This window comes from Pleurodeles waltl, chromosome 12, assembly GCF_031143425.1.
Source record: "Pleurodeles waltl isolate 20211129_DDA chromosome 12, aPleWal1.hap1.20221129, whole genome shotgun sequence".
Taxonomy (NCBI): domain Eukaryota; kingdom Metazoa; phylum Chordata; class Amphibia; order Caudata; family Salamandridae; genus Pleurodeles; species Pleurodeles waltl.
The window spans coordinates 230412083-230437714 of record NC_090451.1 but is presented as its reverse complement, the minus strand read 5'-3'; positions in this window follow the sequence as shown (position 1 = coordinate 230437714).

The window sequence follows — 25632 nt, the reverse complement described above, 5'->3', positions numbered from 1 at the left end:
AGAATCTTCCAGTCAGACGCCTGGGGAATTTTCTAAGGTAAGGAATCTGCGACTAGAAATCTCTATCAGATACAAATATTGAGAGAGTGTGCATGAAGGAGAGAGATGTGTTGCACACTGCACAAGTGACTTATTGAAGCAGAGTGACACAGGCCTGTGGGTTCCATTTTGGAAATTCGTGGGTAGGTTATTTGTACAAGATGTGCCAGACAGTGGAATCATATTGCTGACATTCCTGAGACTAGAGGAAGGAAACTCAGAGACTGAAGTGGGGGAAAAGGAGACAGACCTCCCATAGAAATTTGATTTTGTCCTACTGATACACGGGATGTAGAGAGTGCTGCTGATTATTCTTCATGAGACTGCCATGGAGGTGAAGGATGTGACTAATGATGCTGTTCTCAGAGTACAAAGCATCCTTTCAGAAGGGTGTCATCCTTTTGTCTCGCTTCCGGGATCGGGTGACATCTCTTTGTGCCTTTGTTCTGGATGTTTTAGCTTGGAGACAAACATGCTGTCAAGAACATCACTCAGACAAAGGCTGAGTATGGAAGACAGCCAAAGACAAACGCATGAAAAGTGGACTAAACCAAACGGTTGTAAAATGGCAGACTAAGAATCCACATACCCTTGTCTGCCATCCCTGAATAAGAGTGGAAGCTGATGACCCACTTGTTCCAACTCAACGCTCTCTCTGATCAAGCAGGGGGCACTCCATATAGTGCCTAGAGCTTTAAGGAGAGATGGGCTCTTCTTGGCAGCCAGCTTGTCGGGGGTAAGGGGACATCACCTGGAGTCTGGTCTGCAGGAAGAAACCCTGGTCTTGTCCTGAAAGCCTGAGGTATCTTGCAGGTGACTGCTGGTGTGGACAGACGCAGTCAACCCCTGGTGTTGTGGTCTGTTCTCCAGAGACTCAAAACTCAAGTGGCTTGTTTGCTCTAGCCTGGGGGATGGACAATTAACTCTTCGGAAGAACCACTACACTTAAAAACTGTGCTTGAGATGTCTATGTTGTTATTCCAATCCCACAGACATCACACTTGCCCAAGTTGCCCCAATCAGTCTGCCAGACTGAAGAAGGGATCAAGGCTGCTTTGTGGCACCTGCCTGTGCCTGTGATTTTGGTTGACGCAACTACAGCATCATCTGTCCTGCACCCACGTGCGCCCTGCCACCCAAGAAGAAGAATCGCAAACCTGCAGTGTGAAGCCCCAGGGTACCCAGCTGACCTGCCAAGTGGCTAGCCTGGCACTGTCCGAGCGTGTGCCGAATGGATTATGCTGCTCTGAATAACACAGCTCTTGCTTAGAAGCACCATGTGTCAAAGCAATGATTGACTGCAGGGGCACTAGAGATCTGCACACACGTTGAGACTTGTCCATCTGTGTTCCAAGCACCTCAAGTTGTTCAGTCACCGCTGGAGCCCAATGGCAGAGAAGAGGGCTGTAAGATCGCCACCTCCCAGGGAGAACCAGTGCACCTTCCACTGAGACTGACTGGAGGAGCTGGCCCTGCTGCAACCTCAAGGCCCAGTTGCTGCTGACACTGCCTGGAGCCCTAGAGACAGTCACTATCAGAAGCCACCCACACTTGCTGTTGCCTTCAGGATCCTTCACAGTAGCCTGCATCTGCCCAATGTGAATGAGTCTGCCGCAGAACTATCGCGAACCAGCACAACTCTGGTGAGCCAGACTGTGAGCAGAAGGCCTACTACAGCATGCCGCAGCCCAAAGGAATGTTTAGGAAACTGCACTTAAACTAGTTACCATGACACCAGGCCCCAGACTTTAAGAGAAAGTGGAAGGATGAAGTGAGGAGGGGAAAATCTCAAAACATATTGGACTCACGACATTTTATCGGGTATCTGATACATTCTTTTGTTATGTGTGGTGCTGTTTATTGTAGATTAAAGTACTTTTCCTTTCTAAAGAGAAGCAATGAGCTGGACAATCACGTTATTGGTCTGCTGAGTGTGTTGTTGAGCTCTGATGAAAAAGTTACTTAACTACTGTAACGTTCTCTCTGGTGTATACACTAGCTAACCGCACATTCCTCGTCTTATGAATTTCCACAGGTGCCAGATTGGATCCAGACGATTTTCAAAGCAACGCCCTCAGGCGTCAGTAGATGGAGTCAGGAGGCTCTGCATCAGGTACGCCCCGCCTGTGGCGTTGAGTCCACTATATCTGTAACACCTATGAGCGCTGATGTCAGTTTCTTTACAATCTCTCTCTATGACTTCAGAAGCAGAGCATCTAAAATTAGAATATGCTAGTGTGCAGATCCCTAGATTGGCATTCTGTTAGTCTGGACTACAAGAGTACACAACAGGTAGGTGAAGAATCTGCTGTTAGAGAATTCACCAGAAAGAATGTTAACTAAGGTAAGTAACTTTTTGTTCCGAAGCTAAATCTAATCGCAGATCTTGTGAAAAGATGCAAAAGCAATAACCCACCCACCCAGGTAGTGAGTCTGTGCAATGGTTCAGACTAGGAAATCCTGCAAGACATATTGGCCAAAATGCCCCTCCCAAAGGACATGGCTATCTAGGCAGTATGCTTTGTGACTGTATGGACTAATGTCCAAGTAGCAGGCTGGGAGATGTCCAATACAGGCACAATTGTGTGCCAGTGTGGTAGCAGACTTCACTCTGGGAATGAGCAGGTAATCTCTCCAAGGGCCGTTTCTTAGCCAGGCGATAATGGAGCATTTTATACAATACAAGCCATCTGGAGATGGGCCTCTTCTGTACCGCTTTCGACTTCTTCACCCAGAGAAGCCGACAAACAGCTGATTGTCCACCCTCCGAGACAATCAATGTAAAAGGTTAGGGCCCTTTTGGGACCAAGCCAATGGAGTCGGTGTTCCTCTTGGGAGGTGTGAGGGGGAGCGAAAAAAACATTCATAAAAAAACATTAATAAAATGATGAATTAACCTATATGGAAGGGTGTGACTACCGACAGAAGAAAAGCAGTCTTTGTCCGAAGAACCAGTTTGTCAGAAGTAAAGCCAGTATATGGCTGGCTAGTATATGGCTGCTGGACAGACAAAGCCTCAATTTCGTTCATGCGACGAACTGAGGTTTATTGCAAAAAAGAACACTTTTTTCAGTGTCAATAGTCATAAAGAACAGCTGTGCATTGGTTCAAATAGGGCTTCACTAGGAATATAAGAACCAAGTTACAATTCTACTCCCGAAAGATGTTGGAGGGAACATGTGAATCAGCCCTTTCAAAAAGGCATCACAACGGGTGGTTTGGAAAGGGATGGCTGATCGGGTAGAAGTGAAAAGGGTGAAAGGGTCAAGAAATACCCTTGAGCTGTTGCCACAGTAAGGCTTACTTGGCTAAAGACAAACAAAACAGCAGTAAATCTGCAAACTGCACCTAGAATGGCTGACTGTTGAGGTGGAACACCATTAAACAAACTTCTCCCAGAGGCCTCAAAGTATTTTGGTACAGGAACGCCTGCTGCCAGTATAACAATAACTTCTTCAGATGGAAGAATGAAAGCCATCAACTGTCACCGCTCAGTACCACGCATGGAGGTGCAAGATGTGCAGGATCGGATGCAGGACCCCGTCCTGCTAGTGTAACAGGAAACCCTCCTGTGGGGGCAGCAGGATCAAAGCACAGATGCCTATGACGAGATGTGACAGAAACCACACTCTCTTCGCCCAATTCACAGCCACGAAGATGACTTGGGCCCAGTTGTTCCTAATCTTCTTTAAAACTCTAGGCAGGAAGGCGTACTGGAGTCCTGGACCCCCAATGCAGGGGATAGGCATCTCCAAAAGGCAACTGCCTTGGCAATTCCAAAGTGCATAATCTTGGACACTATGCGTTCTCTGCGGTGGCCATAAGATGGAGCCAGTGTTACCCTCACTGCTGAAATATGAGCAGTGCACTTCTGAGCATAGCCGCTATTCATGAACCACTATGCAACTCCAGCTGAGATTCTCTGCAGTGGTGTTTAAAGATTCCGCCCAGTGTTGTGACTAGGGAGATGCCCTGAACATTTAGCCACTTACAGAGGAGCAAGGCCTCCAGGCACAAGAGCCACTGCCCCACTACACCCAGTTTCTTCCAGTACCATATGGCGATGGTGTTCTATGTGTGAGCTTACATCCATTCCCTGTTGGTAGTGAGAAGGAACACTTTCAGTGCCAAGCGATTCAACAGTAACTCCATCAAACTGATGTGGAGTTGGGCTTCCACCACTCAGATGACCTACACAACTCACAACTCAGTAATTATGCCTCTGTAACAACAATTAGCTCAAGTTGTTTTTCTTCGAAGAAGTATTTTCGAGTCCCGAGACCGAGGGACTCCTCCTCCTTCGTTCCATTGCGCATGGGCGTCGACTCTATGTTAGATTGTTTTCCCCGCAGAGGGTGAGGTAGGAGTTGTGTATGTTAGTAATAGTGCCCATGCAATGGAATGAATAAGTATGTACCAACTAAGGTTTAAGTAATATATTTACAAATGTACAAATGTTGAAGATAACTTCCAAACGGCTACAGGCTCCCGGGGAGGTGGGTGGGCACATGTGAATCTGCAGCGACTAATGCCACGAACAGATGTACACTGGGTAAGTGACATTGTCAGTTCGATGGCATGTGTAGCTGCAGATACACATGTTGTGCATAGACTAGTAAGCAGTTATCTCCCCAAAAGCGGTGGCTCAGCATGTAGGAGTGGAAGTAGTCTGAAATAAAGTTCTTAGTACGGCTTGACCTACTGTGGCTTGTTGTGCGGATAGCACGTCTACACAGTAGTGCTTAGTAAATGTGTGAGGCGTAGACCATGTGGCTGCCTTACATATCTCGTTCATTGGAATGTTTCCTAGGAAGGCCATGGTAGCGCCTTTCTTTCTGGTTGAATGTGCCCTTGGTGTAATGGGCAGTTCTCTCTTTGCTTTAAGGTAGCAGGTTTGGATGCACTTAACTATCCATCTGGCTATACCCTGTTTTGATATTGGGTTTCCTGTATGAGGTTTTTGAAATGCAATAAACAGTTGTTTTGTTTTCCTTATTTCTTTTGTTCTGTCAATGTAGTACATTAGTGCTCTTCTGATGTCTAATGTATGTAGTGCCCTTTCAGCTACTGAGTCTGGCTGTGGGAAGAACACTGGTAGTTCTACCGTTTGATTTAAGTGGAACGGCGAAATAACTTTTGGTAAAAATTTTGGATTGGTTCTTGGGACTACTTTATTTTTGTGTATTTGAATAAAAGGTTCTTGTATAGTAAACGCCTGAATTTCACTTACTCTTCTTAGAGATGTGATGGCAATGAGAAATGCAACCTTCCACGTTAAGAATTGCATTTCGCATGAGTGCATGGGTTCAAAAGGTGGGCCCATGAGTCTTGTTAAGACGATGTTGAGGTTCCATGAAGGAACAGGTGGTGTTCTTGGTGGTATAATTCTTTTTAGGCCTTCCATAAACGCTTTAATGACAGGTATCCTAAATAGTGAAGTTGAATGGGTAATCTGCAGGTATGCAGATATTGCTGCGAGGTGTATCTTTATGGAAGAGAAGGCTAGATTTGATTTCTGTAAATGTAGTAAGTATCCCACTACATCCTTTGGAGATGCATGTAATGGTTGAACTTGATTATTATGGCAGTAGCAAACAAATCTTTTCCATTTGCTTGCATAGCAGTGTCTAGTGGATGGTCTTCTAGCTTGTTTTATGACTTCCATACATTCTTGGGTGAGGTTTAAATGTCCGAATTTTAGGATCTCAGGAGCCAGATTGCTAGATTCAGCGATGCTGGGTTTGGATGCCTGATCTGTTGTTTGTGTTGTGTTAACAGATCTGGTCTGTTGGGCAACCTGACATGGGGTACTACTGACAGGTCTAGTAGTGTAGTGTACCAAGGTTGTCTTGCCCATGTTGGTGCTATTAGTATGAGTTTGAGTTTGTTTTGACTCAATTTGTTTACTAGATATGGAAGGAGAGGGAGAGGGGGAAAAGCGTATGCAAATATCCCTGACCAGTTCATCCATAGAGCATTGCCTTGAGACTGCCTGTGTGGGTACCTGGATGCAAAGTTTTGGCATTTTGCGTTCTCCTTTGTTGCAAATAGGTCTATTTGAGGTGTCCCCCAAATTTTGAAGTAAGTGTTTAGAATTTGGGGGTGAATCTCCCATTCGTGGACCTGTTGGTGATCTCGAGAGAGATTGTCTGCTAGTTGATTTTGGATCCCTGGAATAAATTGTGCTATTAGGCGAATGTGGTTGTGAATTGCCCATTGCCATATCTTTTGTGCCAGGAGGCACAGCTGTGTCGAGTGTGTTCCCCCCTGTTTGTTTAGATAATACATTGTTGTCATGTTGTCTGTTTTGACAAGAATGTATTTGTGGGTTATGATGGGTTGAAATGCTTTCAACGCTAGGAATACTGCTAACAATTCGAGGTGATTTATATGCAGTTTTGTTTGATGTACGTCCCATTGTCCTTGGATGCTGTGTTGATTGAGGTGTGCTCCCCACCCTGTCATGGAAGCATCTGTTGTTATCACGTATTGTGGCACTGGGTCTTGGAAAGGCCGCCCTTTGTTTAAATTTATACTGTTCCACCATAGAAGCGAGATGTATGTTTGGCGGTCTATCAACACCAGATCTAGAAGGTGACCCTGTGCATGTGACCACTGTGATGCTAGGCACTGTTGTAAGGGCCTCATGTGCAGTCTTGCGTTTGGGACAATGGCTATGCATGAGGACATCATGCCTAGGAGTTTTAATACCGTCTTTGCCTGTATCTTTTGTGTTGGATACATGGCTTGTATAACCTTGTGAAAATTTTGAACCCTTTGTGGACTTGGAGTGGCTATTCCCTTTGTTGTGTTGATTGTCGCTCCTAAGTATTGCTGTGTTTTGCACGGCAGAATGTGAGATTTTGTGTAGTTGATGGAGAAACCGAGTTTGTAGAGGGTTTGTATGACATAATCTGTGTGTTGTGAACACTTTGTTAGGGAGTTGGTCTTGATTAGCCAATCGTCTAGGTACGGTAATACGTGTATTTGCTGCCTTCTGATGTGTGCAGCTACTACTGCTAGGCATTTTGTGAATACTCTTGGTGCGGTTGTTATACCGAACGGCAACACTTTGAATTGGTAATGTATTCCCTTGAATACGAACCTTAGGTATTTCCTGTGCGAGGGATGTATCGGTATGTGGAAATACGCGTCCTTTAGATCTAAGGTTGTCATGTAGTCTTGTTGCTTTAGCAGTGGTAACACGTCTTGTAGCATGACCATGTGAAAGTGTTCTGATTTGATGTAGGTGTTTAGTGTTCTGAGATCTAGGATTGGTCTCAGTGTTTTGTCCTTTTTTGGTATTAGAAAGTACAGTGAGTAAACTCCTGTGTTTACTTGTGTACATGGTACTAATTCTATTGCGTCCTTTTGTAGTAATGCTTGAACTTCTAGTTCTAGAAGGTCTAAATGTTGTTTTGACATATTCTGTGTTTTTGGTGGGACATTTGGAGGGAGTTGGAGAAATTCTATGCAATAACCATGTCGGATAATTGCTAAGACCCAAGTCTCTGTTGTTATCTCCTCCCAGGATTTGTAAAACTGACTTAGTCTTCCCCCCACTGGTGTTGTGTGAAGGGGTTGAGTGACTTGTGAGTCACTGTTTGGTTGTAGGGGTTTTTGGACTTTGAAATTTTCCCCGGTTTCTAGGGAATTGTCCTCCTCTGTACTGGCCCCGAAAGCCTCCCCTTTGGTACTGTCCCTGGTAGGTAGACGGTGTTGATTGTGAGGTGCTGGCTTGTGTGGCTTGACCCCGAAACCCCCCTCTGAAAGTTGTTTTGCGGAAGGTGCCGAAAGTGCCTCTGCCCTGCAGGGAATAGAGTGCGCCCATGGCCTTGGCTGTGTCAGTGTCCTTTTTCAATTTCTCAATTGCCGTGTCCACTTCGGGTCCAAACAATTGCTGTTCATTGAACGGCATATTGAGCACCGCTTGCTGTATTTCCGGTTTAAAGCCAGATGTGCGCAACCATGCGTGCCTTCTTATGGTTACTGCGGTATTTATTGTTCTTGCAGCTGTGTCCGCTGCGTCCATAGAGGAGCGTATTTGGTTATTGGAGATGTTTTGTCCCTCCTCAACCACTTGTTTTGCCCGTTTTTGAAATTCTTTGGGCAGATGCTTGATGAGATGCTGCATCTCGTCCCAATGGGCTCTATCATATCGCACTAGGAGCGCCTGAGAGTTCGCGATGCGCCACTGGTTTGCAGCTTGTACTGCGACCCTTTTCCCAGCTGCGTCGAACTTGCGGCTCTCTTTATCCAGAGGTGGTGCCTCGCCTGATGTGTGCGAGTTGGCTCTCTTGCGAGCTGCCCCTACCACGACTGAATCTGGTGGCAGTTGTGAGGTGATAAAAGCAGGGTCCGTGGGCGGTGCTTTATATTTTTTCTCCACCCTTGGAGTTATCGCTCTACTCTTGACCGGTTCTTTGAAGATCTGCTTTGCGTGCCTTAGCATTCCTGGGAGCATAGGCAGGCTTTGGTAGGTGCTATGGGTGGAGGAGAGGGTGTTGAAAAGGAAGTCATCCTCGACAGGTTCTGCGTGTAACGACACGTTATGGAACTCTGCTGCCCTAGCTACCACCTGTGCATACGCTGTGCTGTCCTCAGGTGGCGAGGGCTTGGTAGGGTACGACTCAGGACTATTGTCTGATACTGGGGCGTCGTATAGGTCCCAAGCGTCTTGGTCATCTTGGCTCATGGTGGTATGAGCCGGTGAATGTGACGGAGTCTGTGCCGGTGATATGTGAGTTACAGGTGGAGGAGAGGGTGGCGGAGTTACCTTCTTCACCATTTTTTGTGGTGTTTGTTCTTGAGTTTGGAACTCGAGTCTCCTTTTTCTCCTGATTGGGGGAAGATGCTGATTTTCCCTGTCCCACTTTGTATGAAGATCCGCTTTTGTGTGTGGTCTACATCAGTGGTTTGTAACTCTTCTTCAAATCTGTGTTTGCGCATTTGAGAGGACAGTGATTGTTCCTCTGTATATGAGCTGGCAGTTGGTTCGGTTGCTGGTCGTTTTGGCACCAAAACTGTGTCTCTGCTTGTTTTCGGCTCCGAGGCGAATTTTTTCTTTTTCGGCGTCGAGCTTTCTCGGTGTCGATCTTCCTCGGTGCCGCTGTCTCTGTGCCGAGCAGCTTCGGTTCCGCTGTCTCGTCGTCGATCTTTTTCGGCAGCACTTTCTCGGTCCCGAGATTGCTGCGTGCCTGTGTTTCGACCCGAGTCGGACGATCTCGGCACCAGTTCGGCCTTTTTCGGTGCCGATGGACGGTCACCTACTTTATGGGTTGAGCCATGGCCTGTTGGCAGTGGCGTCCCCTGGGCCTTGTCTGTTTTCTTGCGTGGTGCTTGCTTCGACGTCTTACTCACGGTTTCTTCGACGTCGAATTCCTCTGAATCCGATTCATGGATGGAGAAGGCTTCCTCTTCTTCTCCTTGTCCCTCGAACTCTCGGTGTCCTGTCGGCGTGGACGCCATCTGCAATCTTCTGGCTCGCCGGTCACGGAGCGTTTTTCGGGACCGAAACGCACGACAGGCCTCACACGTTTCTTCCTTGTGCTCGGGCAACAGGCACAAGTTACAGACCAAATGTTGGTCTGTATATGGATATTTATTGTGGCATTTAGGACAGAATCGGAACGGGGTCCGTTCCATCAGTGTCGTTGTTACACGCGGTCGGGCCGACCAGGCCCCGACGGGGGATCGAAATTACCCCGAAGGGCTACCGGAGCTCTTCACGATTCGGTGTCGATTCTATTCTTACCCGATCCCGAGCGAAACAATACCGACTTAGTTTTCCGAAGTTAAGACTATCTTTCCGTCCCGAAACCCGGAGCGAAAAGGAACACGTCCGAACCCGATGGCGGAAAAAAAACAATCTAACATGGAGTTGACGCCCATGCGCAATGGAACAAAGGAGGAGGAGTCCCTTGGTCTCGGGACTCGAAAATACTTCTTCGAAGAAAAACAACTTGTAACACTCCGACCCAACACCAGACGGCGGACTATGCACAACATGTGTATCTGCAGCTACACATGCCATCGAACTAACATTACTACTGTGAACAAGTGATGTTTACTTCTAAGTAGGCCTGGTGGAACTCAAGAAGTTCTGCTACTAATTCCACAGAGTTGCAAAAAAAAACTCAGAGAGAACTCCGCCTCACTCCACGAACAGGCAGAGTTGTGCTCGGCCGCCCACCCAGCACCATGGCAGGGCATGGGCAAAGTGGCACTAGTGCGGGTGCTGGCCGCACATACCTTGCGGTTGCTGTAGCATGACCAGAAGTCCCAGATTTCCTTGGACAGTCTTAATTTTCAGGGGACAGTCCAGGTGTCCCGGCGCTTTTGTTAATTTTAAATAAATGCCCTGGTGTCCTAGAGAAAGGTCAGGTCATCACGCAAAGCAGAAATGAAAGGTATGAATAAGCAGAAAGACAGATTGGGGAAGAGTGGGCGAGGGGAGCAGGTACTGCCATTGCTAGGTAGACGTGTGTGTACATATACGTACTTGTAAATCTGTGTATATAGGCACACATTCACAAGATTTACAACCCTAGTGCACATGCACACACATACTGATAAGGCTATGCAAAAAAACGGGACATGCCAGTCATAAGCACTGAACAGATTAGCAAGTCTATCCCACATCTCTGCGGACGAAGAGGTGGAAGTACAAGCAGTTTACTCGTTCTAATTAAATAAATATCTTAATGAAGCCTGAACCACTAGAGTGTCTGTCTTAGCACATGAATCTGTAAAAGTATGTACCGATCTCCATGTTGCAGCCTTGCAAATTTTGGAGATGGGTATATTGCTGAGAAGGGCTGTTGTTGCCGCCTTGCCCCTTGTGAAATGAGCTTTAGGCCTGGCAGTCTATTGTTTGTTAGCCAATTGGTACGCAATCAGAATACATGAGACTATCCACCTAGAAATAGTCTGTTATGAGGCCTTCCTGCCCATTATCATGTGGCCATAGTTTATCAATATTTGATCAGACTGTCTGATCTCTTTAGTCTTATAGAGATAAAACTTAAACACTCTTTTCAAGTCCGGGGAGTGCAAAGTTCTCTCTGCTGGTGTAGACGGTTTGGGGAAGAACGTTGGAAGAGATATGGTCTGATTAATACGAACGTCAGAAACCACCTTAGGTAAGAACCCAGGATGGGTCCATAAAACCACCCTTTTATCATGAAACACTGCATAGGGTTCTTTTGAACAAAGAGCCCGAATTTCGCTGACTCTTCTGGATGAAGTAATCCCAACAGGAAAAGCTGTCTTCCATGTAAGATGTTGCAAAGAAGCTTTGTGTATGGGCTCAAAGGGAGGGCCTATGAGTCTAGACAAGACATTGTTGAATTCCCACGGAGGGGAAGGTGTCCAAACCGGTGGAAACACATTTCTCAAGCCCTCTAGGAAATTCTTAACCACGGGCATGGTAGAGAATGACGTTTTTGAGGGCGATTTACGATACACAGTAATGGCGGACAAATGTACCTTAATGGAAGAAAACTGCAATTTTGACTCCGCAAGGTGAAGGAGGTAGGGTAGAATAACCTCCTTGTGCCAGGCCGATCTTCAAGCAGCCGTCTCAGCAGTACCCCGGGGGCACCATCGAGTCTGGGGTGGATGACCCGGATGTGCCTCACCCCCAAACCAATCCAGAGCCGTCTGCGGCACAAGGCAGGGTTTTTCAAAACCCATCTCATCATGCAGGAGAAGGGGAATGTCCGCAGCGACAGCACTGGCAGAGGGGCGACAGCACTAAGGAGACGAGAGGAAGATTGCAGAGATAAGAACATCGACTGGCAGACGCCAAGACGAGGATAAAAACAAGAGGGACGACTTGACCACCGTACCGATGTCCCATTGAAGAACCAGGAGGCGGCAAAGCTAGCAGACCGGCCACGCTCTGGGGAAAGCATGGCCCGCCAGGTATGGTCCTATAACAGGACAGTGGAAGACCAGAAGAAATCAGCAACGGAGGGCGTCGGGAACTTAATCACGGGAAAACATTGATTGATTTTCCTTGTTTGCTTTACAAATTTTTCTGGTTGTATTTTTTCGTATTACGATTTATGCTGGAGGGCTGGGGGGGGGGAGGAACGGACAGAGTAGCAAGCACAGTATCAGTACTGTGACCCACAGATCACTAGCCGAATTGGGTCAGGAGTGTGGTAACATTCGGTTGGGCCTTTGAGGTAAATATCAAGAGGTATCAAGGGAAAATAGACATAATAACAAACAAGATGGAGAGCCACGTCATTCAAACCTACAAAAGAAAAAAAAGAGGGACAGCAAAGACAGGAGAAGAGACAAACAAGGAAAGAAACAAAAGAAAAAAAAGAAAAGAAGACAAGAAAGAAAAGAGAGGAGAGCGAGACAGATCAGGGAAAAGAGAAAAAGCAATACCTACCTGTCCACCAACGGTCTTGTCTTCTTCTTTTTCCCCATGCGCCTCCTGAGTCACCATCTGGGAAAGAAGAAGGACAGAACAGGAGATGAAGATCCCATGATTGCTCCAAGAAGACGGAAAACAAAGAGCAGTAAAACCAAATAGAAAGAAAAGAGCCAGAGAACTGGTATTTGCGCACCTAAATTTAATAAAAGCATATACAAAATAAAATGCCTACAAGTCTTCATTATTCAGACCCTGGGACACTCCTATTGAGCCAGAATAGGATTGAAGCCATTCTGGACACACCACAGATGGTCATACTGCAGGAATTCAAGAGCCATGCCGTCAAGCTCAGCGAGGGAAGGCTGGGGTACAAAACTTTCCCCTCTAATTTGTGGAGAAGATCCGGTCTGCACGACAGTCTCTTGTGAGGCTTTTCCGATAACTGAAGGAGATCCGTTTACTACCACTGAAGGGCCATTCTGGGGCTATTAATATCATCCTGTTTTTGGCCCTGTAGAATTTGTTGATCACTGCGGGAATTAGGGGAATGGGAGGAAAGGCGTAGAGAAATGACTCTGACCAGTCTATCAACAGGGCATTCCCCCTGGTTCCTGTTGGTATAACCTGGATGCAAAATCTAAGCATTTTATGTTCTTTTCGTCAGCAAACAGGTCTAAATGAGCATATCCCCATAGTTGGAAAATGTCTTTTACGTCGTCGTCGTGCAACACCCGGTCGTGCGAGTCAAAAAAACCATGGCTGAGGACATCCGCTTGTGTGCTCTGTTCCCCGGGAAGGTGAACCGCTGTGATTTTCAGCCTTCTCGCTAACAGCCAATGCCAAATGGTTTGTGACTCTCGAGACAGAGGGCGAGATTGAGTGCCCCCCTGTTTGTTCAAATAGTACATTGTGGTCATGCTGTCTGTTTGGACTAAGATGGAATTGCCCTTGATGGAAGGGTGAAAAGACTTGAGGGCTAGATGCACTACTCTGAGTTCTAGCAGATTGATGTGATATAGCTGCTCTTTGTCTGACCACAGTCCTTGGGTTTGTAGAGAGCCCATGTGAGCCCCCCCAGCCCTGAAGCGATGCATCTGTTACCAGCATCTGGGTAGAAATGCTCTGTTGAAAAGAAATCCCTACCAACAGATGTCGGTGAGTCCACCGTTGTAGTGAGTTTTTTGCCACCGGTGAAAGAGTTATTTTGTCTTCCCATTTGTCTGCCAACTGCTCCACTGATCCTCCAGGATCTCTTAAAGAGGTCTCATGTGTAACCTGTCATTCGGAACAAAGAAAATGCAGGAGGCTATGGAACCTAGGAGTGACGCTATTTGTCTGGCCATTGGCCGTAGTGCGTGGAGTATGCTTTTGACACTACTGTGCTATTGATAATAGTCTCTCCTCCAAAGGATACACTTTTTCGAGGTTTGTGTCCAGTGTTCCTCCCAAGTATTGGAGCCTCTGGGTTGGAGTCCGTATGGACTTCTGTAGATGTACTCGAAGACCTAGGGATTCAAAGGTATCCAGAGTGATTTTTGGTGTTGCAAGGTTTGGACTGAAGTGCGACCAATCGTCGAGGTATGGGTAAATAAAGATCTATTTCTTTCTCACATGTGCTGTTACTGTTGCTACACATTTGGAAAATGTTCGAAGGGCTGATTTTAGCCCAAAGGGTTGTATTGGTAGTGTTGGGATGCAACTACGAAGCGAAGGAACTTGCAGTGTTTCACTGCCACTGGGATGTGAAAATAATCATCCTTTAGATCTATGGAACACATCCAGTCCCCTTGACATAGTTGGGGAAAGATTTGGTGAAGGGCTAGCATCCTGAATGTATCTTTTTGAATGTACTTGTTGAGATGTCTCAGATGCAAAATAGGTCTGAGAGCTTTGTCTGGAGCTTTCTTCTGTACCAGGAAATAGCGGGAGTACACCCCTTTTCCTCTTTAGGAAGGTGGAACTTTCTTGATAGCTCTTTTTTGTAGCAGAATGAGAACCTCTTCCTGCAGAAGAGGCTGGTGATGACAAACTGTTTTTGTTGGTTTAACCGGTGGAGGAGGTGGCTTGAAACGTAGAAAATACAAATTTTTGACAATATTTAGCACCCATTTGTCTTTTGTTATGGATCTCCACTCATTAATATAATCCATAATACTTCTCCCCACTGGATTGTTGGGTGACAGGATTAGGGGAAGCAAGTCCTCATTGTTTCCCTGATGTTTTCGTTGCAGACTGATTTTGCCTGCTGAAGCCACGTTCCCTTGTTTTTCGGGACTGGTAGAAAGGTCGTCCTTGTCTTTGCTGTTGTCTTTGTGTCCATTGAGGGGTTTGAACCCTCTGCTGGTAGGGATGTCTATCATAGGGCCTATACCTTCAACGGCATTCCTTGTGCCTTTCTAGTCCCACAGCCTTAGGCGTATCTAGTTCGGATTTATCTTGCCCATTTCCTCATCTGTGTGAGCCCCAAATAACGAATTTCCATTGAATGGGAGGTTAAAAATGTGCCTCTGGTTTGAGACCCGTTAGGCGAAGCCAAGATGAGCGTCTTGCACATATACCATGCCCATATCCGTGAGCATCCAGATCTGAACCGCCCACCCCCGCACTGACAACCTGATTGGCTACTAGGCCTGCTTCTTGCAGGATCTCTTGAAAATCCTGTCTGTCTTCCCTAGGCAGTTTATAGACAAACCTGTTGAGAGAGTCCCAAAGAGATTGGTCGTTGTAGGAAGTTGGCTCTGTATATACTATCTCAAAGTAAGAGATAGTGTGCACAGACTCCAAGGGTTCCCCTTCGAGGTAAAATAGTGGCAAAATTAGATAATTCTAATGCTCTATTTTGTGGTAGTGTGGTCGAGCAGCAGGCTTATAAGAGGGTGGTGTTAAGCATTTCTTGTACACACACAGGCAATAAATGAGGAACACATACTCAAAGACTTAACTCCAGGCCAATAGTTTTTATATATAAAAACTAAATTTTCTTAATTTATTTTTAGAACCACAAGTTCATGATTTGAAGTAAATACATAAAATGCAAGGTACTCCACACAGGTAAGTTAGGAATTTTGAATTAGAGCAATATCATATACAGTTTTTGTAAAAATGGCAATAAGCTATTTTAAAAGTGGACACTGTGCAAAAATCAACAGTTCCTGGGGGAGGTAAGTAATGGTTAGTTTGTCAGGTAAGTAAAGCACTTACAAGTCTAAGTTCCTGGGCATAGGCAGCCCACCGTTGGGTGTCCAAGGCAACCCCAAAGTTACCACACCAGCAGCACAGGGCCGGTCAGGTGCAGAGGTCAAATAGGTGCCCAAAACACATAGGCGCCTATGGAGAACAGGGGTGCTCCGGTTCCAGTCTGCCAGCAGGTAAGTACCCATGTCCTCGGAGGGCAGACCAGGGGGGTTTTGTAGAGCACTGGGGGGGGACACAAGTAGGAACACAAAACACACCCTCAGCGGCACAGGGACGGCCGGGTGTAGTGTGCAAAGCAGGAGTCAGGTTTTGTATAGGAATCAATGGAGGGACCTGGGGGTCACTCTAGCGGGGCAGGCAGGGCACAGGGGGGCTCCTCGGGCCAGCCATTGACTGGGCTAGACAGGGGGGTCACCTGAGGGTCACTCCTGCACTGAGGTTCGGTTCCTTCAGGTCCTGGGGGCTGAGGGTGCAGTGCTTGGTCCAGGCGTGGGGTTCCTTGTTACAGGCAGTCGCGGTCAGGGGGAACCTCTGGATTCTCTCTGCATGCGTCGCTGGGGGACTCAGGGGGGTCGTCTCTGACTACTCACGAGGTCACAGTCGCCTGGGAGTCCTCCCTGCGGTGTTGGTTCTCTGGAGCTCGAGCTGGTGGCGTCGGGTGCAGAGTGTGAAGTCTCACGCTTCCGGTGGGAAGAGTGAGGTATTTAAAAGTTGCAAGAAAGTTGCAAAGTTGTTGCTGTTGTTGAGCGTCGCTGTTTTCTTCGAGTCAGGAAACAGGCCGGTATGGCTGGGGCCAAAGCAGTTGTTATCTCCGTCGTCTCTGCAGGGCTTTCAGGTCAGCAGTCCTTCTTCTTGGTTTAGGTTGCAGGAATCCGATTTCCTGGGTTCTGGGGTGCCCCTAAATACTAAATTAAGGGGTGCGTTTAGGTCAGGAGGGCAGTAGCCAATGGCTACTGTCCTGGAGGGTGGCTACACCCTCTTTGTGCCTCCTCCCTGAGGGAAGGGGGGCACATCCCTAATCCTATTGGCGGAATCCTCCAAACCTAAGATGGAGGATTTCTAAAGGCAGGGGTCACCTCAGCTCAGGACACCTTAGGGGCTGTCCTGACTGGTGGGTGACTCCTCCTTGTTTTTCTCATGATCTCCTCCAGCCTTCCGCCAAAAGTGGGGGTAGTGGCTCACGTGTGGATCCTTTCTTGGAACATCATCTGTTTTATTATAAAAACACTACTTTGACCCATGAACTTAGGTGGGAGATTCCAGCCAAATGACAACTGTATGCTGATTGCTTCACTGCAGCTGCTTATGTAGACTACAGGCCCCTTGCTCAGGTATGAGGGATGATGTATTCCCAGGGGAACCTGAAGGGCAGAATTAGAGCTTAACATGATGTGCTCTAACATAGCCTAGGTAGGAGGTATTTTTAACGATTTTAGTGACAAGATGGTAGCGTTATTTTTATGTTTCACTCTCCTTGTCACAATTTTAATCCTGTCATGCTTCATCCTAGTTATTGCAATACATGCTTTATCTAAGATGCAGTTGCTTCAATAAAACCTTACTGAACTATATTCTGCATTTGATTGTCCTTGCATATGTGAGACTGATGTAACTGCGACAAAACGGATGAGATCCGAGTGACCACGATTTCCTTGAGGAGTAAATTTTGTCATGCGCTTGGTTGCCCAATCATCCCTGCTCTAGGGTGGAGATGAGGCACTGCTACTTAGCCGGAACAAGACCCAGATTAGGCCGACAGGTGTCACCTGTAGTGGGTTTCAGACTCAGTCCCCCACAGTACAAGAGATTCTGCCGCCCAAATCCAGTAGTCTCGTTAGGATAATGAGAACCTACGCGACAATGTAACATTTACGAATATTATGTGATCCAATTTGAGCCATGTGCTCAGTGCTAACTAGTTGTACCCGTCCCTGTAGGAACTCACTTGGGCTGATTATTCAAGAAGTCATGCAGACTCCTCTGCCCAGTCTCTAAGACAGTGGTACTAGTAATATCAGTGAGTTAGCATTCTCTGTGTCTTTCTTTTTAAGTAGCTCGTATGGTCCCAAGCAATCTCCCAGTGATGTGTAGTATGCATCTATGCACTGAAAAGATAAACTGACTGAGTTGGCCCATCAAAGGGGTTGAGAAGCAAAGATCATTCATTGCAATGGATTAGTAGTTACAAATGCAGTTTGGGAAATTTGGAATAGGGCCTAGGTACGGTTTAGGAAATTAGGAATAGGTCAACTCGATACAGGTGATATAAGAGACCTGATTTATAAAAGTACAATGTCAATATGTTACTGCGTTTGCCTTTGTCTCTTAAAATATTGTCTAGGCGATTAACTGTCCCCCTTATCTTTTTCTTTTATGTGTTACATCAGCATTCAAGGGCAAGAAGAAGAGGTTATCTAAGGTCAGGCCGAGGCTACCAACACCAGTGCAGCGGCAGGTGGAAGTACCATTGCCACCACTATCGCCATGCCTGACTGCTCTGCTGGCCCCATTAAGTTCTCCTGTTAATATTATTTATTTCACTAACCTTTACCTCTCCCCCATTTAGAATCATTTTCCCGTGTTTCTCTTGTACTGTGACTGTTTTTTTTAAATCCCCTTTGTTCTATTTGATGTTTGTTAATTCTTGTTATCCCTCCCTACATTATTATTTTTTCTATATTTCCTGTTTCTGTAGCGGATTTCCTCCCGTCTGTAATAATCTGTAGCTTTCTTCTGCTTGGTTATTCCGCTTTCCCTCTCCCCTACTTTATATATCTTGTGGACTGGTACTGTAAGACTAAGAGAATAGATTAGGTACTCTACTGTGAAGTTTGTGGAGTTTGCAGACCCAAGCAAACTATTCTATGCAATTTTGTTCAGAAGGCTTTGTTTTTGTTGCTCATGCTCAAACAGTAAAATGACAAGAGAGTGGCCAAGGTTATGGTGATCCCACCCTACCCCCAGTATTGTATTATATTTATTATTCTGTATCCCAGAAGTTTCGATGACAGTGCAGGATGGCAGGAAAGTAGTATGAGGAAGGTCCCACTGCATGTGCCAATCAAATCCATATATCCTTCATTGACCAATTTTTTCTACCCCTTCGTTGCACTTCAAATGACTCACAGTCATCATCATATCTCTGCCCTTCCATTACAAAAAGTTTTTGGTTGGCTTGACTACCTGGCTTGTGTAACCCTGTCAACCAACATAATGCCCAAACGTATTTTTTTGATAGAAGAGAAGAAACTTCAAACCGAACTGTAGTGATGAATTGTGGTTGTATTTTGATAAACAAAATAAAAAGGGGAGGCATATCTGCAATCTAAATTGTGTAATGTTTTTTCTAGCCACACAGACCACCAGTGCAAGTAACAGTGCCACTGCACTAGATGGCACAGCAGTTGAAGGGGGAGTCCCTGCGGTGGCAAGGGTGGGTGGCGGTAAGTCACATTGCTTTGTTATTGAAAATTACAATTATACCCGCTGTACTTGTCAAGCAAGGCAGATCCCACCCATCATCATTCATGACCTACATGCCCAAGGCATTTTGCAATCCCTGGGCAATGACCTAACTGCAGTTGTTGGCTGTGCAACATGTGCCTGCTTCAGTTAATGTTGCTTTTACGTTTTCATTGCATTGCAAACTGAAACAAAAACAGGGCGTGTTTCCCTTCCATCCCAGTGGCCTCTCAATGACCTCCTTATAGTACACTCCGTATTTGTTTTTACGTTCTGTCCCAGCCTACCAAAAAAATTAAAAAATCCATTCTTGGCAAGTACCACATTTTAAAGGCCAAGTGGTTCATATATTTATTTAATAGCTTCCATAATGGATTTACACATGTTAAAAATTTTTCCCTTTTGACATTCGTCAAATTTCAACTACAATTGCTGACTAAGCCAAAGCTTAAGCATATGATGATCAGTGACACTCCTCTATTATATAGCAAAACCTCTAATTACCCAGCCTTTTCCCTCTAACTTACCCAGCAGAAGAGTAAGTCAAGTTTCTGTTCCTTACTGCCAAACAAATGCGGTTGTTTGAAAGAATTTGTGTTTGACGGAAAGGCCAGGAAGTAAATGTGATTTTGTGTTTTGCGGATGGGATACTCTGACAAACGTATTAAATAAAATCTATATATCCCGTTCCTTTCCCAGTACTGCAGTGCATTGTTTTTCCCACTGTCTACTTACGCCAGACAGGATATCTATTACCCGCATGTTAAACATGATGTGTGTGACATATATTATTGATGTGCCTCTTTGGAGCCAGGGTAGAATTGAAAGGCATTTGGAGAAGAGCAGGGCCACTAGAATCAAAGTAACATAATTGTCCATAGCTGCTGCCCAAGCTGCAGACTGGAGAGAGTAGCAAATTAGTACTCGATGCACTATCTAGAATGCCTCCATTCATTTAACACAGCAGAATAGAATACCTGTACTTCATAGTGGATGATGCCTTTTTCTTTTTACATACAAAGGCCCTTATTATGACAATAGTGGTAAAAACTGCCTACCGCCGCAGCGATGGCTGCCAAAAGACAGTCGCCACGGCTACCATCCATTCACCGAATTATGACCATAGCCGGATTTCCAACTCAAGAAGGGTGGAAATCCGGCTACACCATACTGGCGGATGGTGGTAAGGTGGCGCTGCTACCACTAGCAGCGCCACCCCAATAGACCACCGCTAGCCATATTATGACAAATAATATGGCCTGGCGGTGTTCTGCTGGCGGGCGCTGCTGATGGTAGCAGTGCCCTGTCCCGTCCCCTGCCGGAAGACCCCCTGGATACAGCTAAGTCGGATTTCTGACAGGGGAGGGGGTTGTTGTGTGTGTATGTACATGTATATGAGCGTGTACATGATTGCAAGTGTGTGTTTAGTGTTGTTTGCATGCGTGTATGAAGGTGTGGGAGTGCATTCATGAATGTGTGTGAGTGCGTGTATCAATGGCAATGTGAATGCGTGTCTGCGTGTACGTTTTGATGTGTGTGCAGATGTGTGCGTGAATGAATGAATGCATGCGTATATGTATGCATGTAGGTCTGTGTGGATGAGTGTGTGTCTGCATGTGTGTATCGGGGGAGGTTGGAAGGGGGGGAAGCTTGGATGAGGGGGGGTGGTCTGGGGAGTGTTTGGGGGAAGGGGCTCCTATCAGTGACAGGGAAGGAATGCCCTGTCACTGATAGGGCCTACCGCCATGGTTTTCGTGGGGTTAGGAACACCACGGAAACCATGGCGGTAGGCAGGGTCATGATACTGCCAGCGGCATAATAGCAGTCGGCAGGCTGGAGATTGTTATCTCCAGCCCAGCAGCTGCTACCGCCACGGCGGTCGGAGTGGTACATTGGCGGATTGGCTTCAGCCAACCCACCAATGTCATAATGTGGCGGTAAGTACCGCCAGCCTGTTAGCAGTACTACTGCCACATTATCTCCGACTGCCGGGGTCATAATGACCCCCAAAGTGTGTGTTTTTTAGGAAATCCTTTTCAAGAAAAAAAAAAAACTCTCTAGTTTTTTAACCTGGGGTTATGCTGCCTCAATCCCTGTCAGCCAGTCAGTGCTTTTTATGTTGGGCATGTGTGGATAAAATCATGTCCCTTTGACTCACATCAAAATTTCAATGGCCCTAGAAAACCCTCAATGTATTGCTACTGTGCCACTATATAATTTTAAACAAGTGTCTGCACAGAGCATTGTTTACAATTTGTCTTTTTCATTTTTATTTCTTTCTTGATATAGTTACTCCTACTGGTCCATGACCACTGCCGACTCACCGACTCGGAAGGACGGAGCAGCCCGGCTGCGGCAGCAGACACTGGAGGTTACCCAGGCGGAGTATCAACGGCTGGTGGAGGAGGAGGGTTAGGTACATTCCCTGCTCCACTTTCTCCAGCCAGCTGCCTGCGCCTCCAGGCCACGTCAATGCCAGTTCCGCTTGCAGTTGGCCCGCACCCGTACCACCATTGCTGCCCCCTCTTTGGGCTGCCTGTTACATTGCCGCATGCTGCGTGAGCTGGCGCATTTGGCCCGTCCAATGGCGTACCTCGAGGCCCAGCTTCAACAACTGCGTGCCCTCCCACAGAACGCCCTCTTCTGAGCCCTTTTTTAATTTTCTCTTTTGGTTGAAAGGAGTTTTTTAGTGGGTGGAGAAGATGGGAAGTAGGCAGGGAAATTGCTTTAGGACTTTGATTTGGACTTTTAGTTGGACGTTTACTTTTGGACACTGATTGGGAGATATTGTTTTGGAAGTGGGGTGGGCCTGTAGTGGGTGGAAAAGGTTGGTTTACCTTTGTTTGGATGTTTTTGAGTGAAGGGAAAAATGTCCATTACCCTTTATGAATTTTTTTGTGCTTCACTTTCACTTTGCATTGATACCTTTGGAGTGCAGCCTGATTTTTTAAACCGCTTCTCAAAGAGTATACCAGTTAGTAATAGTTAGTTATACCCTTGTCCTACTACCCTCTGTAATGATATTGACCATTAGGAGATATGCTGCCATTCCCTATATTGTCTACAGCAACCCAGATAAACAATTACTTATTTACAGTAGACGTTACTTACGTACTAACTAAACTAGTTCACTTCACTCCATAGTTCTCCTATCTGAATAGATGGAGCAATGGATGCTACCTCTCTCAATCTTCCAAAACGTTACGGGAGGGATTCCCAAGGTACCTTCTTAATGGTAGTGCGCCAACAGGGAAGGCATTACAAGTGGGGTCCCACTCCCACATAGGTGAGCTCCAAGCATAGGATTAATCAAAGGGATTATCCATTACAGGCAACTGAACTGAAAGAAAAACACAGAGTTAGTGGGCTATTCTTTTATATCATGGCTTTTAAAAAGACTGTGACCAGACTACTACCACCATGACACAACAAAGAATACCAGATATTCTAACACAAACCAGTAATAGTAAATTATTCAGAGCAATGAGGAGCATGGAACTTAATGAAAACCAAAGCTACAAAATCCTTGAGCCAGAATAAGCATAACAAAGGTCTGAATTATGATGCTGATGAATGATGTTCTTTTATATGTGGTTGGGTAAGCAGGGCTGGTGTGGGCTATTGCTCAGATAATAGAAGATACTGCAATGGGTTGGTGTCACACCTAACCACATCCACCGCACCAAGTGTGTGACCCATTTGGTGCAAATTAAGGCACACCTCAATAAATCACACAGCTCGGGGAAAAAGGGGACTAGGGAAAAGGTGTGACAAAGACAAAGACAACACAACAATAATATTCGTCAGGGCGATGAGCAGCACATTATAAATCTGCTGTGAAAGGAAATGAAGGAATGAGTACGACCCAGCACAGTTAAATGCATTACAAATAGCCTTTTGCCCCAGAAACCCAAACTATTATTAGATATCTAGATATTCTGTCATCTAGGTTTGAATAATACAAATTATAGAGGAGTGAAGTGAACCCACCCAGTTCTGAAAAAAATATGATTATTAAAAGAAAAAATGACACTGTATTTCCAAATTGGGCGGTGCATCTGCATTCTTCTCGGAATGTCCAGCACTCTTGGGTGCCTGGCTGAACTGGTCTAGTAGGTAAGCAGGAGTGTTGAGCTCATTTTTTGCTTTTCAATCGTGCAGGAGAGGAGAAGGCCTCCTGATTGTAAACCAGAAACTGTTATTGTAGAGTCAAGGAGAAGGACAGAAGGAAGATAAGCTTCATGAGGAGTGTACCAGGAAGACTCAGAGGAAGAGAAAAATAAGAGAAGTTTCACATTTGCCAGCAGTGCAGCACACACACTCAGCATTTCCCAAATCAACTAACCTCTCCATTCCACAGAGTTGAGTACTAGGCCTCGGAGTCATCATCATCATAGTTTCCCTTTGAAGTTGATAACTTCCTTCTTCTGGCTGTTGAGGTAGACCTGCTCTGAGTCCAACTATCCTCACCCTGACTATGTCCCAGTCCCGACCTGGGTGAGACAGATCTGTATTGCACTCCTGTTGAAGAACAAGTAGAGAAACAGAACAGGAGTATTTTGTGTTTGTCAACTATTGGCCCTGGTCCGATCTCTGAAGAACCAGAAAAAAGGAGTGAACCTTGCAGGTAAACTTTGCTATGTTTGAAAGAGCCAATCACCTTCGGGAATAACGATCGCCCCAAACATGGCAAATCATCAAAATCAAGTTGACTAATTAGTTGAACACACTCTCTCACTGTCTGCCACCACATAAATCATCAATAATCACTCACAATCACTCAATACTATATCAACACTTATTGGTGCAATAGTTAGTAGCTACCTCTTCCAATCCAAGCACAGTGGAAGGTACACAACTGTATCTGCTCTTTGATGCAAGCAACAGACTAGAATTTGGCAGTCTTGTAAATCAATGATCTTCTGGGACAGCCCTGCTAGGTGATGCGAAAAAAGAAGAGACATGCGAGGGCGCAACCTATTGTCTCCAATGCCCTGAAGGGAATGGGGAGGAGTCTTCATTGCACACTGGTCCAACTCCAAACTGGCCAAACATGCGACTAAAAAGGGTGGGGGAGCATAGAACAGACATGAATACTCTTCCATTAGCTATTTCTGTTTTTGGCAAAAAAAGAAGTTTAGTGATACAGAATTAAAAAGTACTTTGTTGGCATACTCAGAGAAGTAGAGTTGGTCAGCTAACACACTTGATTTTGACCAATCATCCTCCTCTGCCTCCTGTGCTAGTTTTGGAACACTATAATTGTGGGATATGAAATGTTGCTTCATTTTGATCCTGGTCAATCCTTCCATGTTTTGAGGCAAGAGACTGGTCCTCCTCACTGTGAAAACTGTGCCAGCTGCACTGAACACACACTTGTCAGACACACTGGCTACCGGACAAGTAAGATACTTAATTGCCAGACTGTTGAGAATTGGTCATTGGCACATCTTCACATACCAATACACCAAATGGTTTTAATCCACATAGACCTCTTTTGGGTCATCCAGATACTCCTGAACCTCCTCTCAATGGTCATTGGTGCTGTCATTTACCTTCGCCTCAGCACTGCACTTAAGACCTGCCACTTGAAACCAAGCCAATACAGAGGTTGGGACCATTTCTTCTGTTCCTGCAGTTGTATTTGTTGCTGGTGTTCTGGTTATTGGTGCTGGCTGCTGTGAGACAACACTGCCCTCTTTGGAAGGTGAACGCGGCACCCCAGAACGTCTGCCTGGGAGTGGGACTAGAGTAATTTCCAACCATTCTTCTTCCAGGCATCTTGTGTGCTCAACAATCCACCTCTTGTATTTTGAAACATCCCTTTCAGAAAAAGGAATGAAAGTGGGATGATTTTTGTTTGTACTGTGGATCAAGTAGTGTGGCACAGATGCACTCTTTGGACAACATGATGTCATTTTGCAACCTTGTATTTACAGCCAAGCGAAGTATGCTCTCAACCAAGGCATGCTCTTCTTGGTCCTTGTTGATACCTGCAACTACAAACCTCGCAGACAGCTTTTTTTACCTGGGCCTTTAGCTGTTGCAACAATGGGATAGTTTGGCCCATCGTACTGTCCTCCCTGCTAACTTTTTGTGGAAAACCTCAAAAGGGAGTAGCATCTCTGACAGGCATTTGACTTGGCCCCATTTGCCTGCATCCATTGTTATACTTTTCTCAACTGCATCCCCTCCTCTTTGAATGACAGTCATTGGTCTGTCTGTACAGCTCAATTAGACATTGCAACATGTAATAAGTTGTGTTCCAACGTGTTGGCACATCCTGCATGAGGGCTTTAACATGAACTCTATTAACACGCTGAATAATTCTCAAATGCAAACGGGCTTTAAAGGAAGGGATGAAACGAGTGCAGATACATCTGCAGGTGGTCAGCATGTTTCTGACTATGTCTTCTTTTTTGAGGAAGTCCTGCACAACCAGGTTGATTCAAAGCGCCACACACAGGACCCTGAAACAGCCACCATCTGACAGGGGCTTGACTATATTATTGCCATTGTCTGTGGCACCAAATCCAATTCCGAGT